The 22,652-nt window shown below is 35.5% G+C and overlaps 1 pseudogene; it reads left to right on the top strand.

Annotated features, from left to right (window-relative positions):
- The first annotated feature begins 8,574 nt into the window (after positions 1–8,574).
- Positions 8,575–8,693, top strand: LOC112485954 (annotated as a pseudogene).
- Positions 8,694–22,652: the final 13,959 nt, after the last annotated feature.

Here is a 22,652-nt window from a genome sequence, read left to right as displayed (position 1 = left end):
TAGGACTCATCCCTGTTTCCAGTATTTGTAATTGAAGCCCTGTTCATGTGACCACTGCACTGAGTGGGGAAAAACACAAAATTGAGATAATGTGAGGAAGAAAGAAAATGTATAGTTGTTATACCAGTATCCTCCTCACTTGACAAGAATCGCATAGTCACGCAAGGTATCCTCCTCCACTCACTCTTCCCCAGGTTCATCAGAAAAAAAGAGGAATCTGTCGAGTAAGGGCACTTCTTTAGCCCCACTCCTGTTGAGTGTGAGCACACACTTGTGAAGGTGTGTAAGCCAGCACTTCATGACTATATATCGGTCCTGTTTTAGACAACCCATGTTTGAATTGACCATTCTCATTATCTATCAATCTATTCCTCTGAGGAGAATATCTCTGCCCACTGTTGAACATTTTAAGCTATATAGTATGTTCTTTGGCCTGAAGAAATATGACTCAAAGGTCCAAATTGGTGTAGTGTCTTCCAATTCTTTTATAGCATTCTGAGTATTTGCATCTACCACCTGCTAAGCAAAGCCCAATCCAGAGTCAGTATCTATTCCTGTCAAAACCCATTTGTAGCCCCATAGGGCTATCACCATCAGTCTGACTTACCAGCTATGTTCAGGGCCTTCCTCCCATAGAATCTTCCACAAAGCCATCTACAGTCTCTGTCTCTTTTACTGGCAAACAGAACAGTTCTTATTGGCATTTTGTGCCTCAAAGGGTACAAGAGGAATATGTCTAGATTCAGCCCATCCCTGCATTGTTGCAGTAGCCCCGTATCCACTCATTTCATGGACTCGGGTAGCCATCTTAAGTGAGCACATGGGTGTGTCTGCTTCTTGATTCTAATCACCTTCTGAGCCTAAAAGGGAGTTCTGATGAACATCAGCCTGTCTTATTTTAATGCTCCCCTCAAATTATCATTTCCATAGGGGTGTGACCCATATGCGTATCCCTTTAATAGGTCAGATTTCCATTGCCCTCCTGTCTGATCGTATGGCCAGGCCATTGGCCACTACCCAGGAGTCAGTAAAAACCCAAACATAGAGACTTTTGCCACTGTCTAATCCTCTGTCGCTGCTAGGAAAACAGCATACAATTCCGCCCACCAAGCTCATCTGCTTTTACCTTCTTTGATCAGAGTGGCAGCCTTTCAAACCAGATGTTTTCTGTTCACCTTGGAATTGCCATCCACAAACCAAGCAACTTTTTATTGGCCAGTCAAAAGCTGTTTTATAAGACACTGACCAAGTGACAACAGAATCCAGCAGCTCTTCAGAGAGATATTCCTAAGGGAAAAGAGGCTCTCTGCTTGTGAATATCTCTCCCTTCTGTTCCCAAGGGTAATATGATTTTGTGTAAACCATTTCCATTTTATTATGGAAATCTTCTTGGAGCTGCAATCCCCATTAGAGTGTTTCTCCAACATCATGAGTTTTTCAGGTTTAAAGATTATTTTATGTCTTTTAGTCATAGTGGTAGTTTTAATTAATGGCCCACAGCAAGCTTGTGATTGCTCCTCAAATGGAAATTCCCTAGTCCAAAGTCCCAGTAGTCATTGCGAGAAGGTACGCAAGTTTTTCTCATTAGCCTTTGTGTATTCTCTACAAAGGGCTATCACACAGAGAATTTGTCCCTATCAGCACTCCAGCTTTTATTCTATACTGTGGGCTCATGCAATCTTACTGGTTCTCATTTAGCATGTCTAATTGATATTGCTTGAAAGACAGATTTACATGTCTTCTATTTTACAATACTAAGTAAGGGAAACATTCCTTAGTCAGATACAATGTCCATCTCCAAAACACAATCAGGTATAATAAATGCAACCACTTCTCATAAAGCCTATTCAAACATACCAATTCTTCTATGAACTTTTACCTTGATTCATCAACCCTTGATTCATCATCCCTAACTATAGCCTCCATTAGGATTCCATCAACTGATTCTTGTCTTACAACACAAGGTAGGAGAAGTGTTCTCCAGCAAGACATGATATCTATTGCCATAAAACATTCAGATAAAGGAGATGCAACTTCTTTACTTAAAGCCTGTTTAAACATTCCAATTTTCACAATCCTGTTAACCTTTACATTTTTACGTTTTCTCAATGTAATTATAGCCCACGTCATGGCTTCACCAACGGGTTTTGGTACCACAGTGTATGTAGCTCTTATATCAGAGTCCCAGAAACTTCTCTTCTCCATTCCCTGACCATTGTATCTACTCATGCACAAAAAGGCTTTGAATTCTCAGAAAGAGTAGAGCCAATGGACTCTCGCCTTTTGTCAATCTTTATTTTGATTAAGTTGTCAGCTTATTACCTCAGTGGATTGCAGATCAGGTTTTTTCATTACAATATTTGCCTCCTGGTTTTTTAAATTTCTCCTAACTGAGGCAAATTGAGAGACTTATTTAGGACCTTTTAATGTTAGGGGACCTGCTGGGAGCGGGGGATCCCTTTGGCCTACTTAACTTTAAAAGTATTATAAAGACCTTTTCAATCTTCTTTTCAATCACATTTTTAAAATAATTAAGCAAGGAGGCCATTAGGCTGAGGTGGTTTATAATGCCTTAGTAGTCTAAGCAAACCAAAACTTAATACCTCAAGGTTAAGAAATTAAACCCTGATAATCAATCACATACGACCAATTAGGCTCTCCCAAACAAGGCAACCACTAAGCTATAACCAAACAAATAATTTCCTTGTTTTGCTTCTGCATCTTCTCTATAAAACTCTTTCCTTCTGTCAGTGAAGTGCTCCTAACCATTTCTGGTTTGGTGCTGCCTGATTCAAATAGATTTTTGCTCTTGTAAACTCAAAAATTTTAATGTGTCTCAGTTTATCTTTTAGCGCCATCAATATCCATTTTATTCAACACATTCTTAATAACCATCTAAAAACTTCCGCTCTGCTGGGATGAGTCTTGTGATTATCTTTGCACTTTTCTTCTTTGTTTCATTCCTATAAATATTTGCTTTATTTAGCCCTTTTCTTAATAATGGTTTAAAAATTTCCACTTTGCTGAGAGGAGTTTCTTGACTCTCACTTTTCCTTCCCTGCATTCTTTTGTTAAGCTAATGTTTTTATTACTACCTGTAAGACCCATTAGAGGAAGCTGAGACAGAAAATTCTATAAAGCTTTTTGGACTGTTGCTTGATTTTGCAACAATAAAGATATATGGGGTACCCATAAAAAAGCCCCCCGCCTTCCTTATGGCATTAACTGTAACCTGGGTAAGAGGCATATTTAGTAGGTGAATATCCTGTTCATCATAAAGCCAGTCCACCATGGCTTGCATATGAAGCACATCAGCTGTTTCATCTGGGACATTCAACTTGACATTTATAGGAGGAATTGGGCAGTCACCTTTCTCAGTGTAAACAGACCTTAAGATGGCTTTTACCTAGTTCACCAGGCTGTCTGTTCCCTGGAGAATAATCTCCTGCATGTCTGGATTATATATAGCCATCTGTGATTGTTCAATAGTGAGCTATATCAACCTAAACTTGCTCTTTCACCCTGCAGCATCCCAAACCAAAGACAAGGCCCCTAAATTAGTTACTCTCACAATCTATTTTAGTAAAAGGTCTTCAAGAGCTGATGATAACAATCTACAAAATTAAACAACTCTTTCACACTATTCCACTTGGTTTTAGTAGTTTCTTGATTTTGCTCTCCTCCACATGAACTACCTTCTTGGTGACCAAAGGTTTTAGGGGCACTTTCTGTCCCCTCTCACCATTTCTGTCAACATCATACTTGAAGATCCAGCTAGTGCCACAAGATAAAAAAAAAGTTGTACAGATTGGAAAAGAAGAAATAAAACTGTCTTTGTTCACAGATAACATAGTGATCTATGTTGAAAATCACAAAGAATCAACAACAACAAAAGAAAACAAACAAAAAAACCTTCCTGGAACTAATAAGTAGTTATTATAGCAAAGTTGCAGAATACAAAATTAATGTACAAAAATTAATTGTTTCCTACATACCAGCAAAGAACAATTGAAATTTTAAATTAAAAATACAATAAATTTATAATAACATCTTTCAAAATGATATATTTTATTATAAATCTAACAAAATATGTACAGGATCTATACATAGAAATTATAAAGCTCTAATTAAAAAATTTTAAGGAGATATACTTACTACATTTGAACTATTCTCCTCCAGTAGGGAAAATGAATATAGTGCTGGAAGGGTGAAGAAACTAATTAGTTGAACATCTACTACATAATATGTATTATGTAAAGCACTGCTTAGGTTATTTTCACAGTTAGCCTATGACATAGATATGACTTATCACTGTTGTATACTTTAGGGAAACTAAGTTGTATGCTGTTTTCCAGGCAGTGACAGGAAACAATAGCTGCAAGGGATGGTAAAAATCTTATGATAAAATATTATGCAGCCATTAATAATCACCTTTAGAAAATATTTATAACATGGTCATGTTATAATGTTAAGTAAAAATAATTCAAAGAGCAGCAGTAGTCAAATATCTGTATACCATATGAGACCAATTTTATTAAAAGTTATAAAAATTAAAAAAATAAACTAATATATTGCTCTATAATTCTGTGAAATTACAAATCCAAATATTAATATGTAGATCAACTGGAATGCTCATATACTGCTACTGAGAGTATAATTAGTATAGCCACATTGATAAATTATTTGAAAATGTCTGCTAAAATAACATATATACATATTTTAAAACCCAGCAATCCCATTTCTAGATATATAACTAATAGGTATACATTCTGTTCATCAAAAAGCATACACAAGAATGTTCATATTCTTGTTCTAGTCTTAATAACTCAATGCTGGAAATAACTGAATGATTATATACTATAGAATGGATAAATTCTGGCATATTCACATAATGTAAATCTATAAAACAATAACAGTGAATGAACTACAACTACATGCAATATGGCTGAACCTTGCAAAGGTATTTTTGAGCTAAAGGAATTAGACATAAAGTAAATAATTCCATATATATAAATATCGAAAAACAGACAAAACTAACCTCTGGTATTACTGACTAGAGAGGTTACTCCTTAGAAGGAGACTTGCTTCTGGAGTGCTAAATAATGTTCAATCTCATTATTCTGTCATAGTTGTACGGGTGTATTCACTTTGTGAAAATTCATTGAGTTGTATAACTATAATTTTGCATTTTCTGTAGCATTCAAGTAAAAATTTACTAAAAGTATTAGTAGTAGTTATGTTACATGATGAGAAAAAAATTTTTCATTTGTTTTTATGGCTTCCTATATTTATAGCTTTCTATATTTTCTTAATTATGATAAATAAGCATTCTTTTAACAGCTTTATTGAAGCATAACTTATATAAATAAAACTAACTTATTTTAAAAGTACAGTCCAATGAAGTTTAGCAAATGTATAAAAGTGTGTAACCAACACCAAACTCAAGATATAAAATATTTCCATTTCTCCAAAAGTTTCCTAATACTTTTTTGAAACAAATTCCCTTGCCCATCCTAATTTTATCTCTGATCTGCTTTCTGTTGCTATAGTTTAGACTTTTTAAAAAATGACATATATGAGATCATACAGTATGTTTTTTGTGACTGATTTCTTTCACTTGGTGTGATATTTTTAAGATAGATTCTTGTTATTGTGTGTATCAGTAGTTCTTTCCTTTCTATTGCTGAGTAAGATTTCATTGTATGGATATAGCACAATTTGTTTATCTATTCAGCAGCTAATATACATTTGGTTGTTTTCTTTTTTTTTCTGTTTTGATTTTATGAATAAAGAGGCTAAGAACATTTGATCGCATTTTTATTTCTTTTGAATAAATTACGAGGAATGGAATTTCTTATGATACATATATATTTCATTTTATAAGAAATTGCTTTATGATACATATATATTTAATTTTATAAAAATTGCTAAACTGTTTTTTCAAAATGGCTGTGTCATTTTGTATTTCCGGTAGCAATGTAGGAAAGCTCCAGTTGCTCCACTTCCTCATCACCACTTAGTATTATTGATCATTTGCATTTTATGTAGTAAGTATCTCATTGTGATTTTAATTTGCATTAGACTGATGACTGACTAAGATGTCATTTGTATATTTTTTGTGAAGTATCTGATCAAAAATTTTTCCCATTTTTTAATTTGATTGTCTTCTTATTATTGAGATGTAAGAGCTCTTTATATATTTTGGATGCAAGACCTTTGTCAAATATACATGAATTGTCTCTTCATTTTCTTAATGATGGATTCCAATGAGCAAAAGTATTTATTTTTTTATTTTGATGAAGTTCAATGTATTTTTTAATGGTCTGTACTGTTTGTGCAATATTCACTTTATAGAAAAAATATGTTATATAAAAAGGATTTGACTGAAAGTTAAATAGATAGATTAATCAGCCTAACTGGGGCTATTCAAGTCCAGAGATGTAACCCATCTATTCGCATGTCTCAACTGTTTGGAGAAAGAGTAGTGTGGATACAAAGAATGCACAACCTTCCTCATAATGCCTGACTGAAAAGGTATTTGGTTTAAGGTAGAGGAAGAAAGAAAAAGATCAATTCTATAATAGAAGTAACTATTTTAAAACAGTTTAGTCTTAGTTTAGAGAAGTGAAGCCAAACATGTTTACCTTTGTTCAAATTCTCTTTCAAAATCTAACTTCAGAGCAAGAGAGAATCAGCTCTTAATGATTTAAGAGTAGTAAAGGGAGAAAAAAAATTTTTTTTTGGTAAAGGAAAATGTAGGAAAAATAATAGAAAGGGGAATTTAGAGTATGGCTTAGCTGAAATATTAAACCATATTCGGTACAGAAAAGACAGAAGAGGATATGTTTTTAAAATGAAAACACAAATTTAATTCTAATACACAATCAAATTTGGACTATATGTGAAATAAGCAAAAATACCTAATTACTGTTAAAGAGAGACACCTTTTGAGAATGGGTTTTTCTAATTATAAGTTATATTTTTTAATACCTGATATCAGTCAATAAACCAACAAGCTATGTCCTCCCAGGTATGAATAGACAAAATAACTGTGCCCTTTATCACTTTTAATCCATGTCGTAAAACTCAAGGAAATATAATTTTTAAAACCTTAGAACATTAATAGGTTTTATAGCTAAGTTCAAAATAAAATAAGAGGTTTATCTGTTTTCCTAGTATTCCTAGTATTTTCAGAAACTGTATTTAATCACAAGTACATAACCAATTGCCAAAGTTTAAAGAGAAACAACATTTAAAATGAGCTCTCTCTTGAAAGTATAATTTCAATAAAAAATTGAGGGTTTTTCCCCCCTTCCAGCCAGTCAACTACATAAGGATAATTTATTCATCTCTAGGAGAAAAATAAATTAATAGGCTTAATGCATATTGTAATGTTATTTCTACAGATAGTAAAAGAAAATGCATATAAACTCAATATTTGATATTTTCAATATAATTGTGATTCAGATAGGGAATGCATTCTTAATGTTGCCTTTTCAACATATTGAATTTTTTTAAAGACAGAAAAGCTTTCCTAAATTAGATTTTCTTTTAATTCTCTAGGATACTAAAGAAACAAGGGAACAGCTTGCCTTTGATAAGAATTTTTATTTTAAATGTGACGGAGAAAGATCCAATTTTCCTAGCTAACTGGATTAGAGTAATACTAAATAATTTAGCCTCCATTTATGATTGGGGCAAGTTCATTATATGTGAACTCCCAGCATCTTCTCTCCTTAAACTCTTTTTGATCAATTAATGCACTTTTAAATAGGAAATGTACAAAATCTCCATAGACTATTGCTCCAAGTATTTTTCCTCATAATTTTATTCATGTCTTTATGCTAACTAAGAAAGGGAACTAAAATTTGTTGAAGCCTGGACTATAAGCTCCTTACGAGTAACTTTCTTACTATATATATAAACTCCTCAGGAGAATGGAACCTTCTTGAGTATAAGAATTTGTGAATTTTGTCTTGTTCATCTTTATAACCCTAGTTCCTAGAACAGAACTTGGGGCATAGTAGGCATGTTCAATAAAAATGTATCTCTGCCAACTACATATCAGAATAGTAGTAAGCATTTTAATACATTATTTAATAACTAATATTCACCAAAAAATGCAAAAAAATAGGTGTTACTCCTTTTCTCAGATGAAAATATGATTCTCAAAGAAATAGGTAACTTTTCCAAAATCTCTCAACTGTTAAGTAATGTGAATTTATCCAAACCCAGGGTTTATGAGCTCCAAAGCATGGTGCTGACATCTGGGTTATATAAACCAAATGGAAATTCAACTGGATCTTGAAGACACATTTTGTCGATCCTTCTCTCCAATCCCACCATATTTTTGGCCCCATACTGTTTGATTGCTTCTCCATATAACAATTTTCTCAGCATTTTATACAGAGAGAAAAGAATGATAGTTCAGCTTTGCCTCTAGCATAGTTGACATAATACTTTTATTATTGATAGTTTAGTGATTTCTTTCAGACTCACAACTTAGTATTGTTATGCAAATGCTTAACATTTTTGTCAAATTAAAAAATTCTATACAGCAGATTACAGAAAGTGGTCTACGGCCATGCTACCCTGAACAAACCCAATCCCGTCCAATCTCAGAAGCTAAGCAGAGTCGGGCCTGGTTAGTACTTGGATGAGAGACTACCTAGGAAGACCAGGTGCTGTAGGCATAAAAAATAAAAAATAGAGCAATTGTAAACTAACAAGGTCCTTGCAATCTGTGAAGTCAACCAAGGATTGCCTTGCCAAAAAAATATAGTGACCACAAATCCTTTGCAACAACACACTTCCTCACTCCTTGAATCTAGGCTGGTCATAACCTCAGGAGCTTCCAGGGTGACATCTGAAACTGATTCAGTACATGGAGACACCCACCCCAAATAGGACTATATCCCTGAGACTTCTGTTGGAGCAGGTGGGGCAACAGAAATGGTAAGGTCAAGTGGGGCAGGTCTGAATTGTTCAGGTTTTAAGGTTTCCCACAGTCTGACCAACACAATGTTGGGTTGGTGGTCTCTCTTTGCAGGTGGGATTTCAGCAGCAATGAGGTCAAACCACATTTATTCCAGGTTACCTTTACAGGTCCTTTTACTGCTGTAATAGCAGTAAATAGCCCTTTGGCTTTCCAAGTTCTATCTCTGTCTGGGGTCTTTCCCACAGCCCATACCCATTACCAGAATCTGTCAGTTATCCCCAGATCAGCAATAGTTTGCCCGATATCATAAATGTCTTGTCCCATGACTAGGCTCAGCATGGATATCAGTCTCCCATACTAGGCGGTGGAGGAGGACTGAAGTATCTTGGATTTCATTCCTGCAGTGAATGTGTCCTGATCAGGGCCTTAAAAGACAGGGTTGTAGATTGCCTGTCTCATTCTCAACTCCTTAAGAATTTGTTGTACCTCCTCTACAGGTTTCCAGAATCCTGCGTGCCCAGGGAGATCCCCCTTATTGGGCCAAGCCTCCCTGCAGACTAGAATAATCTAATTTATATAAGGGAGTGAGTGCCTTGAACCCCCTATCCTCCTCCAAATGCTCTGCACGTGCTGCTGGAGGGCAGGCTGTGTGGTGATGTTGCTCATTTTCTCTGCTTCCTGCCTGATCAAAAAAATACCCCCATTACCCCGCATATCCCATAGCCACACTAACCACTCCTGGATACCTTCTCTGGTCTTTCATTGGAACTTGGAAGCTATAACAATAAACTCAACAGGAGTACATACTCTCGTTATGAATATTTCCTGAATTGGGGGCTGCCCCTCTGGCTGGGGTTGTTGTTGCTGTGCTTTTGTTTTCCATTGCATTACAGGTAAGATGGCACAGGGCATTTGTCCATTTCATTGCCAATCACCACAGTATCCTTCTCTACCCTCTCCTCATTTTCCCAGGGATTCCACCTCTTAGCATTCCAATCGGGTTTGTCACAAGTGCTTGAACCTTACTTAACCCATGGCATCTGGCACCTTCCTAGCTTTGAAAAATGGCATGATAAGGTCTCCAACTTATCCTGCTCTCCCACCTTGTCACCAGATCTAACGCTAACAGCGTAGTGAACAACTGCATGTCCTTCTCTAACCTCAGCCCTTCTTCCAACTTTCTAACTTGAGTCTCAGCCTCTCGTTGTACATCAGTGCCCAGCCTAACCAACTGTCCATCGTAGCAGCCATTCATTTCCCTTCTTTGCCACAGTACACAATGCGCAGTTCTTCAAACAAGTGCATTAAAGCAGCTGGCATTTTTCAGGCACCCCCATACTTACATGCATCTAACATATGGATCACACTTCCCCACATAGATAGAGGTCAACAGTCACCTCGGGATATCCCCTGCAGATGCCTTTTTTCCAAAGCCCATTTCTTTGGTCTCCTGGCTGGTTCACCAACTGTCAGTTCACAACCTCAGGAGCTTCCCAGGTGAAATCTGAAACTGGTCTCTATCCAGAGGGCAAGGAGAAACCAAAGGAAGTAGCATACCATTCCAGACTGGTAGTTGGCACATTTAATAAGCAAGGGAACTTATATATGAGGATTATTTTGGGCAACTGCAGACCAATAGATCTCTTCATTGTTTGCCGGAATTTTATAAGTTTATATAGAGGCCTTAACTAAGTTCAATCACATATTCAGTCCAGATGGTCTCAATAACACATTGCTCTCTGAAGGCTGCATCCTTGAGATTGCTCCTAGTGTAGGGACAATGGGTAGAACATACATTCCAAAGGCAGAGGAGGGAGGGAGCAGCTTCTTATTGCCTGGGTCCAGCTTGTCAGTCAAGCTGTAATCACATTCTCTCGATGACCTTCTCCAACATGGCTTTGAATTGCTTTGATTAATATAATGCAACGAAAGTGACATTGTATGAATTATAAGCCTAGGCCTCAAGAGACCTTGCTTATGCTCTCACTCTATGAGTGTGAACAAACTTGGGCCGCTTTGTAGAAGATGAAGTATCTTGTGAGAAGAAGAAAGAGCACTAGCCATTTCAGCTGAGATCCCAGAATTATGTGCATGTTCAGTAAACACCATGTGAAGATGAACCATCTTAGAAGAGCCAAGCCAAATCGCCAGCTACAGAATAATGATTTTTGTTTTAAGCCAATAAGTTTTGGGGAGGTTTGTTATACAATAATAAAAAATTGATATAACCTTTCTAAAGGTTATTTTCTATATGGCTACTGTAGATATAATCACTATTTGTAGAAATACTACACATTTGCCTTACAAATACAGGAGTTCTAACAAATTCTCTTTCACACACTTTCCACACACAAAAAAAATTAAATTAAAAAAAAAGAAAAAGCATACGATTAATTTAAATACTGTATTAAGTTTATTCCCGACAGGTAAGAATATTGATAGGAACCAAATCCTCCAATTATAGTTTTAAACATCTAATGATTAGAAAAGTTTTCCATAGACCACCTTCTGGCTCCATATATTTCAAACCTTGTTATTGTTCCACTACATGCATACTTTAGATGCCAGGCACCTTAAGACATATTCGTATCACTTTGGCCACATATGCATGAGTCATAACATCAATCAGGTTGGCAGAGCGGGCAATAAGAGTATTCTTGGAAGCTATTCCTACATCAGATGAGGAAGTAGTAACTTAAATATATGGGAAGTGATGGTGTGAGTCATATAAATATATTTCATTAAACTAAAAATATGTTCTACACTCAAATTTCCTTGGCTAGACTTCAGACAATGTTTGGGGTCACTCCAAATCCACCTCAAAGAAGAAGAAATGTAATGGAATAGAAGTCAGAGTGAAAAAAGATAAGAGACAATACAATTAAATATCTTGCACAAATTTTACAAAAGCTTATGGCCGTGTGAATATACTGCTATGGTCCTTATCAAGGCTTTGGAATAATCTCCACTGTGGAAAGGCCCCTGAAGCTTGAGCTTTATTAGCCTCTAGATATATCCACCTCTGATCTGCACCCTCTTCCTGGCCCCATTCCCTCTCAGTCTCAGAAGTAGCAGCAAATTTCTGCCCCTCCCCCCATATTCAAGCCCCTTTGGTATCTTACTTTTCTAACTTAAGCACTTTTTCAATTTATAGTCACATCCATATTGTTTTTTTCCTTCTCTTTCCTTCCATACTCCAGAACTTGAATTTCATGGCAGTGCAAGACACCAGAAAAGATAATTACTTGAGTGTGATAATGGTGACTGACAATTTCATCTCCAAACTATTTATCAGTTCACTCTCCATATATCGGGAATCAAGAGAACATGACAACTCTTGTCAGTAAAACAAAAGAATCTTGTGACAGCATTTCAATTGAATTTTTCACCTGGCACTCACCACATTAGCACTCGGTTAAAATAACTCCATTCATTATTCAAAAAAAAAAAAAAAAACCCACACACAAAAACAGATATTCTAGACAAGGTAAATGAAATTATATACATAAATAAAAAAGCTAATACTGCACCTGATCCCAGGTTTTCACCACCTTCAAAATATCCTGTCTTGGTTTATTATAACTTATTTTATTTGTTTCTGACAATAAACCATTCACAGGTCATTCTTTTATACAAGTGAATTATTCTTTTCAGCTGAGAATGTCTATCATGCAGAACAGTAAGCAAAATATGTCAGTCTTAAAGTTCACCCTAAAATGTCTCTCAGTTACTTCTAAACCTCAGCAAAGGTGTCAATCCAAAACCCTCAACTGGCCCAACTGCCACTTTCATAAACTATGAAGCTCAGATTTCTGATGGTTGGGTAACTTCCCAAAAGTTGTATGAAACATAGGCCATCCCTATCCTCCAAGGTTCCCTTCTTCTTTCTTCTCAAAAAACACTTTTTATTCTTCAAGAGAAAGTGGAATGTGGTAGTCCAGGTTACAGGCTAGACTAGGGTACATTCACATCACAGCTCTGCCATGACTGGTAGTGGGATTTAGGCAAATCCTCTGAGCCCCAGGTTTCTAGTTTATAAATCACAGATAATAACTGTTTTTCATAGAGTAGTTGTGTGGACTAAATGAGCCGATATACATAATTTAGCATGTCGACTGACAATCACTTTCCATTATTTTTTCCCATTTATAATTTCTCATTATAATTATAATTTTGCTTTGAGAAAGAGCATTGGATAGAGGCATAATGAAAATAGAAAATTAATTCATCCTGTCCTTTTAGGATTGGTCCTAGCTTCCTATTTCGACCACCTGGTCCGAGCCATTTCAAAGCAAGAGCTTTTTATCGTTCTTCCCCGGGTATCACCACTTTAGTTCAAATGACAGAGCTTCTTGGTGACAGAAGGTAACTAGATCTGTCATGGTGATCATCTTGTAATGTATATAAATACTGAATCACTATGTTGCACACCTGAAATTAATATAATATTGTAAGTCAACTATACTTCAATTTTAAAAATTAAAATAGATCCATACTGACAAGTTCAGGATTTATTCTATAAGATTCTTTCTCTGTATAAGTCAAATTTCAAAGTCAAATAAAAAGAAATGTGAAGGAAAAAAAAAGACTTGGCCCCTGTCTCAGCAGTTCTTCATATATATCTTCTTCCAAATATAAGTTCTTCACATATATGTTCTAAAAGAACAGTGCAAAGGCAAAAAATAAATTTAGCCTATAAAGCTGTATTGAAAATGTTAAATCAATTTTTTTTAATGCCTACAGCACCTGGTATTCTTAAATCAATTTTTAAGGGGAATAATGAGAAAAACTTACAAAGCTGAGATTTGAAGATAGTTGTGTTTTTTTGTTTGTTTGTTTGTTTGTTTTTTTAAGTGTGCTGGTAAAGTCCTAGTGAACCTAAATAATATCCTCCATAAACTAGGCAATTTCATTATCATCAAACATTTATTGAGAACCTACTCAATCCTAAACACTGGGTTGGATACTGGAAATACAGAAGGTAAATGACAAGGCACCTGTCTCAAAGGAACACTTTGTCCAGTTGAGGATACAAGGCCAAACATGAAAAGACACTATAAAATCTAAAAAGTACAAAATTAACCAGACAGACAAACTATGCCTCAGCAGATGAGACGATAAAGCAATTCCAGGGCCACCAGTAAAATTTTTACACAGCAAGTATAATTAAGGCTTGCTCTTCACTAAAACATGAGGATCCAAAACCTCAGAATTTTAAACTATCCATAATGACTACCTCAAAGGCTGGCATTAGCACAGTAGACTAGTTGGTGTCTTGGAGAAGTTCTAGGTTTCATTCATTTCTGCTGTTTCCCTAAACCTACCCTCATCCCATTGCTGATCTGGATGATCAGACTTGGGTTTTCTCAACGGGATCACAATGGAGTGTTCACAGCGGTTAAAATCACACACTTGTATGATCTTACCCTTCTAGTTTTCTTCTTTCTAAAATGTTTCATTGACAGTAAGGGACGATCAAAGCTAGCAAACTTCCCCTCAATCTCTGCCTTTCTGGACTCTCTGGATTTCCAGGCTAACATTGGGAACTGCTCTCCCCAAGAGAAAGCTTGGTCCTCTTCCTCTTCTCTCCTTTCTCTGTCTTTTTTTCTTCATCTTTTCTTTCTCTTTCAATGGGCAGTTGAATCAGTAGGCTTACCTTCAACCCAAGAGGATTCAAGGAGAGCACACTAAGGCAGTGAGCGGGATTGTCTCCAGCTCTCCTATGTCTCATACCTTGGCACCGATGAGTGGAGTTTTCATCATATGAGAATGGTGAGATCCGAATGTGGATCAGATACTGGAGGAGAGAAATGGTCAGAACAAACCCTTTGGCCATTTGCTTCTAGGCCATTTAAGCCATGTCGGTATATATAGGTCAGGGATTTTTCCATGGAATCCCGGTTAGTTCCCTCTTGGTCAGCTTTGGAGTTTGACAGAGAAGCTCCAGCAGTTGCTACAGTATGATGTCACTGTGCTTTGCTGGTCAATATAACCTGCACACTTTCTTTGAGGATTTCTCAGGGAAGGATGGCCAAGGTGCCAAAGGATTTGGAAACTCATGAGTCCTCTGGGCAAATGCCATCTAAGTATCATATTGCCATTAACTCTTAACAGCATCCATTTCTTTATTTTGAAAAGCTATGACTAAAAAGCATAAGAACAAGGAAATGGGAATATTGTATTCTGTAGTGAATGTGCCCTCCCTTTGACTTTTCAAAACATGAACAGTTGAGGAGCAGAGTTGAACTCTGCTCTCTGAAGTCTCTCTGATAGGAGGAGCACAGAACCCCAAAAGAAAGACACTCTTTATCTTCTATAATTACATGCTGACCAGTCAAACAAGAATTTCTTCATCTTCAACTTTGGCAACAAAAATAGCCAGATTTGCCTGAAAGATCATATTCACTCTAATATACGAGCTAAAAAAGAAAAAGAAAAGTGTCCAGTCGTTCATTCTAGTCAGGTGCATTCAGAGCAGGAGGAGGACAAGTGGGAGGAAGGGGGCAGATTGGTGGCAGTAGGTCCAGCCCTGCCCTCTCTTAGCTGGCCCTAGAGGTAGTTTCTGAACCTAATTTTGGCTGTCTTCACAGCAACCTTTAGAATGTGAGGAATTGAAACTCTCTTATGCTCGGTTCTTGGCCTTAACCAAAAATCTGAGACAATGGGAAAAGTCTCACTTAACAACCTATTACATTTGTATACTCACTCCAAATTCTACAGTTAGCGAAAACAGCAATTTATAAGATAAACTCTAAAAATGCCAAAATAATCAATGAAATATCATAATCATTAAAGTTTTCTTCACAGTTGGATAATTATCAAACCTCTTCACTATAAGCAGATATGATTTTATTCTCAAAGGCCTCCAACTATTAAAACTATGTGTGTATATATATATTTATAGATGTGTATCACACTCAGGATGTGCCAGATAGATATGCCTATCCAGAAAAATGATGATATTCACAAGTCAGTTACTGACTTTCCCTTTAAACCCTCTGGCTAGCTATTTGTCATTTGGCTCTCAGCATTTTTCTCAGCCTTCTGGAATCTCCTCTGTATCACAGGATGGCTGGGAGCCTATAAACTACATCTCACAGACTTCCTTGCCAGCTTCTTTCTAGTGAAGTTCTGCCAATGGAAGGAACTATTAGAGGATTGAAAAGCAGGAGGGAGGGAAAATGTGTGTGTGTTTGTGTGTGCGTGTGTGTTTTCTGCTTCTAGTGGTACATCAAAGCAAGAGGGCCAAGGAAGTGCAGGCTCTGGGGTCCTGCTCAGGCAGTCCAGTTCCACAGCAATGGCAGAGGTGGTGCTCCATCAGCTTCAGCAGCATGGTGTTTATGGGCTCTGGCTCCAATACCAGCAGCGGTAGCCTCTGTAGCAGAAAACTGTGGGTTCTTGGGTTTCTGCAGCATCGGTGGGGGTGTGGGCTCCTATCTGCCTGCAAAAGGTGGTGACAGTTGCAACAGCAGAAGAGCAGCAGTAGAACTTCAACGGGCTCCTCGGCACAGCAGTCCTGGGCTCTGGGTAACTCCATTTGTCTGCTGTTCCTTCAGCCAGACAGATGGTAGGTGGGTAACCTCACCTCTCCCTCTTCACTCCTTCAGCTTTTCCAATAATTTCATAACCAATTCTTTATTTGTTTTCCTAGTTTTCCTGAATTAACACTTAATAAGACACCTTCTTAATCACTCTTAAATCTAATGAATTAAGAGATATATATTTTATTATATATATAGAGAGAGAGAGATATTTTATTAATTTTTCATATAGGTATAGACATAGTTGATAAATGTCACAAAATCTTACAATTTAAAAGGAACTGACAGAGGGCAGAATTACTAACTCTGAAATGAAAAAGATTAAAAATTTAACAGAATTCAGGTTAAACATGATGGATTAACACATCCATTCAGTCCCGAAATACCACTAAAATAGGAGTAAAGAAAAAAAAGTGTATAAAACCACAAGGGTGAAGAAAATGGAAGAGAGAATGAGAGAGACAGCAGGGAGAGCAGACAAGAAATAAAAACAATTTTGTAAGATGGAAAGGACACAGACTAGTGAAATCTGACTAGCTGAGCTCAGAAAGCTTAAGTGAAAGATTCAAGTAAGAAAATCATAAGAAAAATTCAGAAATATATAAAAATATCAGAAATCCAAGTAACTTCAGACTTGTAACAAAATTGTAACAAATCAACAACAACAACAAAAAAAAGCAATGCTTCCTAAAGTCTAAGAGAAAAGTTATTTCTAACCTAAAACTCTAGCCTCAGTTATACTTTAATCAAATGCAAAAGTAGAGTTAAAATATTCTCTGCATGTAAGATCTCCAAACATTTTATCTTGTATGCAGCCTTTGAAAAAAAATGTCTAGAAGATGTGCTCCAAAGACAAAAAAAAAAAATAGACCAAGTAAGAGGAAGACATAAAATCCAAGAAATAAGGAATTCAGTGCAGGAGAAAAGAAAAAGAAATGATGAAAGAAAATTCCCAGCAATGACAGTTTAAAGTGTTAGCTAGGGTCTTTGGCCTAAAGAGCAATGAATCCAGATGCACAGGAGGATAGGGATCTTCAGAAAAGTGGGGGAGGGAGGAGGAAGGAAGAGAGAGGAAGAGAGAGAGAAAGAGAGAGAGAGAAAGAAGAGAGAGGAAGAAGAGAGAGAGAGAGAGAGAGTATACGTTCAAAGGCATAAACTTTATAGAAAGTTGTTTTATAGTTCTGTGAAAAAGTGTGGAACTAAAATAGTCATAGGGACCTAGATAACAAACCAAATGACATAATAAAAACTTGTGAAGAGGAGGAGAGGTGAAATGAAATCATAGTACAATACAAATTTAAACTGTAAGTACTGAGGTATCAGAAAAGAATTGTATAACTATACGAGAAGAACAGGAGAAAAAATAGGTATATGTATTGAAATTAAGGTTGAGGAGGCAGTGTAAAAGAGATAGTCCTAATCTTCCATTGAAGGAAGCTGATAGTGTTTAAAATTAAAAACAAAAATGCACAGAACTAGCAATAAGGTATGGTATTAGAAATTGGAAGGTAAATACCAGATTAAACAGCTGAAAGATACTGAAAATAAATTTGCTTGAACAAAATAAGAAGGGAACAGGGTTTTGTTTTTATTTATTTGTTTGTTCACTTGTTTTAGGTTTGTAATATTATTTGGTTTTAAATTTAAGCCTAAATATTACATTGAGAATAATAATTAAAAAATTTTTAAGTAAATAAAAGATAAGGAGCTTGGGTAATTTCATATACCTGTGAGTACTCTAATCAATAATAAATTGGAACATATGAAAATTGAGCTATGTTTTCTATAACAAAGTTAAACATTAACTCTTTAATATGTTCCTTTCAATTTTACTCACTACTAATGTACTTTGTGATTTTCATAATATACAAAGATACATTTCAGTCCAAATCATGTAAAACTTCTATCGATTTTAAATTGAGTGATGTCAAGTTATTTTTGTTTCTAAGGTATCTATCTATTAGGTCCTGTTCTGACTATTATTATTACAGACTAAATCATCCTAAACATGGTTGCTTAAAGCAATGGTAATAGTTTTATTATTACCTCTCTTAGTTCTGGCATTTTAGCTCCAGATTTCTTACGCATTCATATTCAGATGGCTAGGGCGGCTGAAGCTAGAGTAATCTCAAAGTCTTCCTCACACACAGGTGGCATTTGGCAGTTATCTAAGCCCCAAATGAGGCTGTCAAATGAAATGACACGTCCATAAGAGTGAGCACCCCAAGTAGACAGGAGGAAGCTTATCACCTTTTATGATCTAGCCTCAGAAATCACATGTTACTTCCTCCATAGTCACAATCTCCTTGAAATCCAAAGGAAGAGAAATAGATCCTCACTTCTCAATGGGAGGGGTGTCAATGTCGTGTTGTAAGAAGAGCACATGGAAATGGGAGTCTTTTTGAAGCTATTTTAGAATATACAATTTGCCATGGTCTCTTTGTTTAAATGCTGAAAAATCGACATTCACGTAGTATTGAATAACCAGTAATTATCTTCTAAAGGAGACATGAGTAGACCAGGAGATTTCAAAATGGGATATGTGCACTTTGGAGGAATGGATCATTTTAAGGACATAATTTCCAGGTTCCCAGTTTCACATGTATTCTTTCCAAAATCCACTGCCTGAGAATATTCACTCCAGTTGGTCATTTTAAAAAAGAGAGGTGTGCCTGTTACTCGTGTGTTACCATCTTACTATGGTACATTAAAGATGAGTGTAAAAATCACCAGAGTTCCAAACAATAGTAAACTTCAAAATATAGGTGTTGGTGTTGAGAAAATAAGTGACTAATAGCTGAGTCATAAAATCTGGAATTGGTTTTGATACTTTGCCTTTAACGAAATTGAAAGAAGACCTAATTAAGATGACAGCTGGTAGATAATTAAAAATAATTTTTGATGATAGATAACTATGTGATTTTAGCATATAATTTGGAAGGAATTCAAATATTTGAGTGACATTGCTAAGACAAAACTTTCCATTCTCATCTACTTATTTATGGGAATATGTTTTCTCAGATCTTACATCCATAAAAGCAAAAATAGAATAGATTGATGCTGAGCTTTGTCTCATTCTAGCAATAACAATATGCATCCACAGATACATATATTTACTGAACAAAAAATAGCCCAATCACTGATAATGAATACATTTCTAATGAATGCTATCTTTATGTTTATTATCTAAATGTATAATTGTTTATGTTGTTTAGATTAATTTTATGTTAATAAGTGTAACAAAAATTCACTGACAAGAAATTTAACACTTGTAAAGTCTCATGGTCACAAATTTTTAATTACTTTTCAATGTACATTCGTATTTTTATAGCAAGAAAAAGTGGTCACTAAAAAACTTCAGGCATAAAGAATATATTAAAGTAGTATAAAATTCTATTGGAAAAGTGATATGAAAATGGTTCAGAGAGAAAAAAATGAAGAATTTCCCACTGTTAAAATGAGTTCGTTCATGTATTTTATTTAACATGGGTTATGGCAAAAATCAAATGGACATATTTCTGATCAAATTTTTATCAATGTTCACAATTTTCTGTAAATTATATATTTTACAATTACAGTTGACCCTTAAACAACACAAGTTTGAACTGTGTGGGTCCACTTATACATGGAATTTTGTTCAATATATATTGTAAATGTATTTTCTCTTCCTTATGATTTTCTAAATAACATTTTACTTTCTCTAGCTTACTTTATTGTAATAATACAGTATGTAATACATCTAATGTACAAAATATGTGTCAATCACCTATTGTGTTACCAGTAAGACTTTCTGTCAACAGTAGGCTATTAGTTAAGTTTTGGGAGGAGTCAAAAGTTACATGCAGGTTTTCAACTACATATGGGGTAGGTGTTGTTACTCCCCAAGTTGTTCAAAGGTCAACTGTATATAAGTTTATGATGAGAAAATTTAGAGGTCAACTTAAAAATTTGTGAAAAGAAATATAAATTTTCAAAATACTTAGGACCACTGATTTAGAATCTTAAAATAGCCTCCAAAACAATATGAAATCTGAGCTAATTTAACAGGAAATATATTCACATAAGTTATTTTGTTAACTGAAAGGATCTTCTAACCATTTTCATATCCTGTTCAACTACATAGTTGTTTTGATTATAAATTATGTATGTAACTATGAGGCAATTCAGTAGCATAGTAAAAGAAGAAAATCTTGTTTTATTAAACCTGGCAGAAAACTGGTATGGTTAAATGTTATTATTATGTCTAACACTAATGAATTAGACCTGAGATTTCAGGTTTTACCTAGAATTCTTTTACATACATGAAGTGACATACTAGAATTGAAACTCCGCATTGTTACATTTTTGAGGAATATGAGGTATTTATAAATACAAAAATAAATGTTTGTCCATTTCTTTTGAAGACTATTGGTGATATTTACTGAATATAGAAACTGAAAATCCAGATATGTGCTCCCTACTCTCTTTTCAGTGCCTCAGTGTGCACTAATAGCAAGCTGATACATCTAGTTTCAAGTAATCTCAATGATATTTATGTATCTCAGGACATGCCAGGCTGCCTGGCAAAGTATAGATGTTCAATATCTGTTTGATGAATTATTGAATAAATGAAAAAAATGAGATTTCTTCATTTAGTGTGTTGGTCAGTAAGCTTTTTCTACTTCCAGAAACTTTCTATTGAAGTGCAAATTTACATTTGAGTTATATCATCTGAACAGTGGTTCCCAAAAGTCAGCTCATTAGTCTGATTCCATCAGTGTCACCTGGAGTGGGTGTTATAGATTTAATGTCCTGTACCCCACCCTATATTACTAAATTACATAATTGAGGGGTGCAAAGTCTGGGAATCTTCATTTCTAATAGGCTCCCCTGGTGATTGTCATATACAGAATTGACAGGAAGGTGGAGAGTCAGTTTTGGCAATAAGAAAAACCAGGGCAGATTCATTCAGAGAATGAGAAATCAGGAACTACAGAGTCTCACAGGGAGAAAATTGGTCAGGGTACCATTGCTGAAAACGAAACAATGCCACGTACTTGTCACTGTGCTCGAGATTCAAATTTGAGGGAGTGACTGAGGTCTACCTTGGTCATGTTGGTATCCTGATTAGGGAGGCTGGGGTCAGGGCCATCATTAGTAGTTCTACATCTGATAGGGAAGAGGGCTTTTCATAAACAAAAATAAAAATGCTGCTAGAAATCACTAAAGTTGTCTAGGCAGCCAAAAATAATTACTATTATAATAAAAGGCTATTCACAATGGAATGGGGTTTCTCATAAAGTAGCATGACTCTGTCAACAGAGAACCAAACACTAAACTGTCACTCAACCTGAACAGTATAGAAAGGATTCCTGTAACAAGAGCAATTGGATAACCTTGAGATTTTTCTCCCATTTTGAGTCTGTAGTTCTGCATTATTAGTTGAATTCTAAAATCATCAGTCAAACATTGTTTAGAATTCTTTAGAAAAACTAAATAATTGACTACATTTGTAACTTTTTTGTTGTGAAATATTTTAAATTGTGTCTAATGACAAAATACTAGGTAATGTCCATTGCAGGGAAGAATAATCAATAATCACCTGCTCAGCTCTCTGCCCTTTTACTCTGCTTGACCTCTTTCATTCATCATGTGCCCACTGTTCCATAAAGAAAAAATTCAGTTATCTTATCCCCTAGCATTGTGAAATGAGGAAAATGTTAAGGAACCACCTCTTCACTCCTAAACACCTTTTGCTCATTTCCTATCTTAATTTTTTGGCTAAAAAATTTTGGCCTAATATTTGGCTGTGCAAATCTAATGTACTTTCTTTTTTTCAACCTCTAAGATTTGAAGCTCATATTTGCCAATTCCTTTTGTTCACAGTATCCTCAGAGTCTTGAGTAAGAATTGTCGACTCCTCCTCATCCTGGAACCTGATTAATAATAATTCCTTTTCTCCAACTCGATTCATGTTGGCTGGATCATTTTCCAATCCCCATGGAAAGTTCAACTACATTCATAAATATGTGACATGGTTAAATAATGGAGATGCTCACTGTTTAGCCAGGAAGTAAACATTGATAAAACATCCAAATAATTAAATAACTGCATGCCAACATCATTTTTGAAAAATTTAAATGTATATGTGTTCAGATTTTCTGACTCATGTCATTATTCTTTGAGTGATAGAG

Source organism: Pteropus alecto, unplaced genomic scaffold, assembly GCF_000325575.1.
Source record: "Pteropus alecto unplaced genomic scaffold, ASM32557v1 scaffold25, whole genome shotgun sequence".
Taxonomy (NCBI): domain Eukaryota; kingdom Metazoa; phylum Chordata; class Mammalia; order Chiroptera; family Pteropodidae; genus Pteropus; species Pteropus alecto.
Note: the sequence above shows the minus strand (reverse complement) of the source record. Positions and strands in the feature narration are given on the sequence as shown.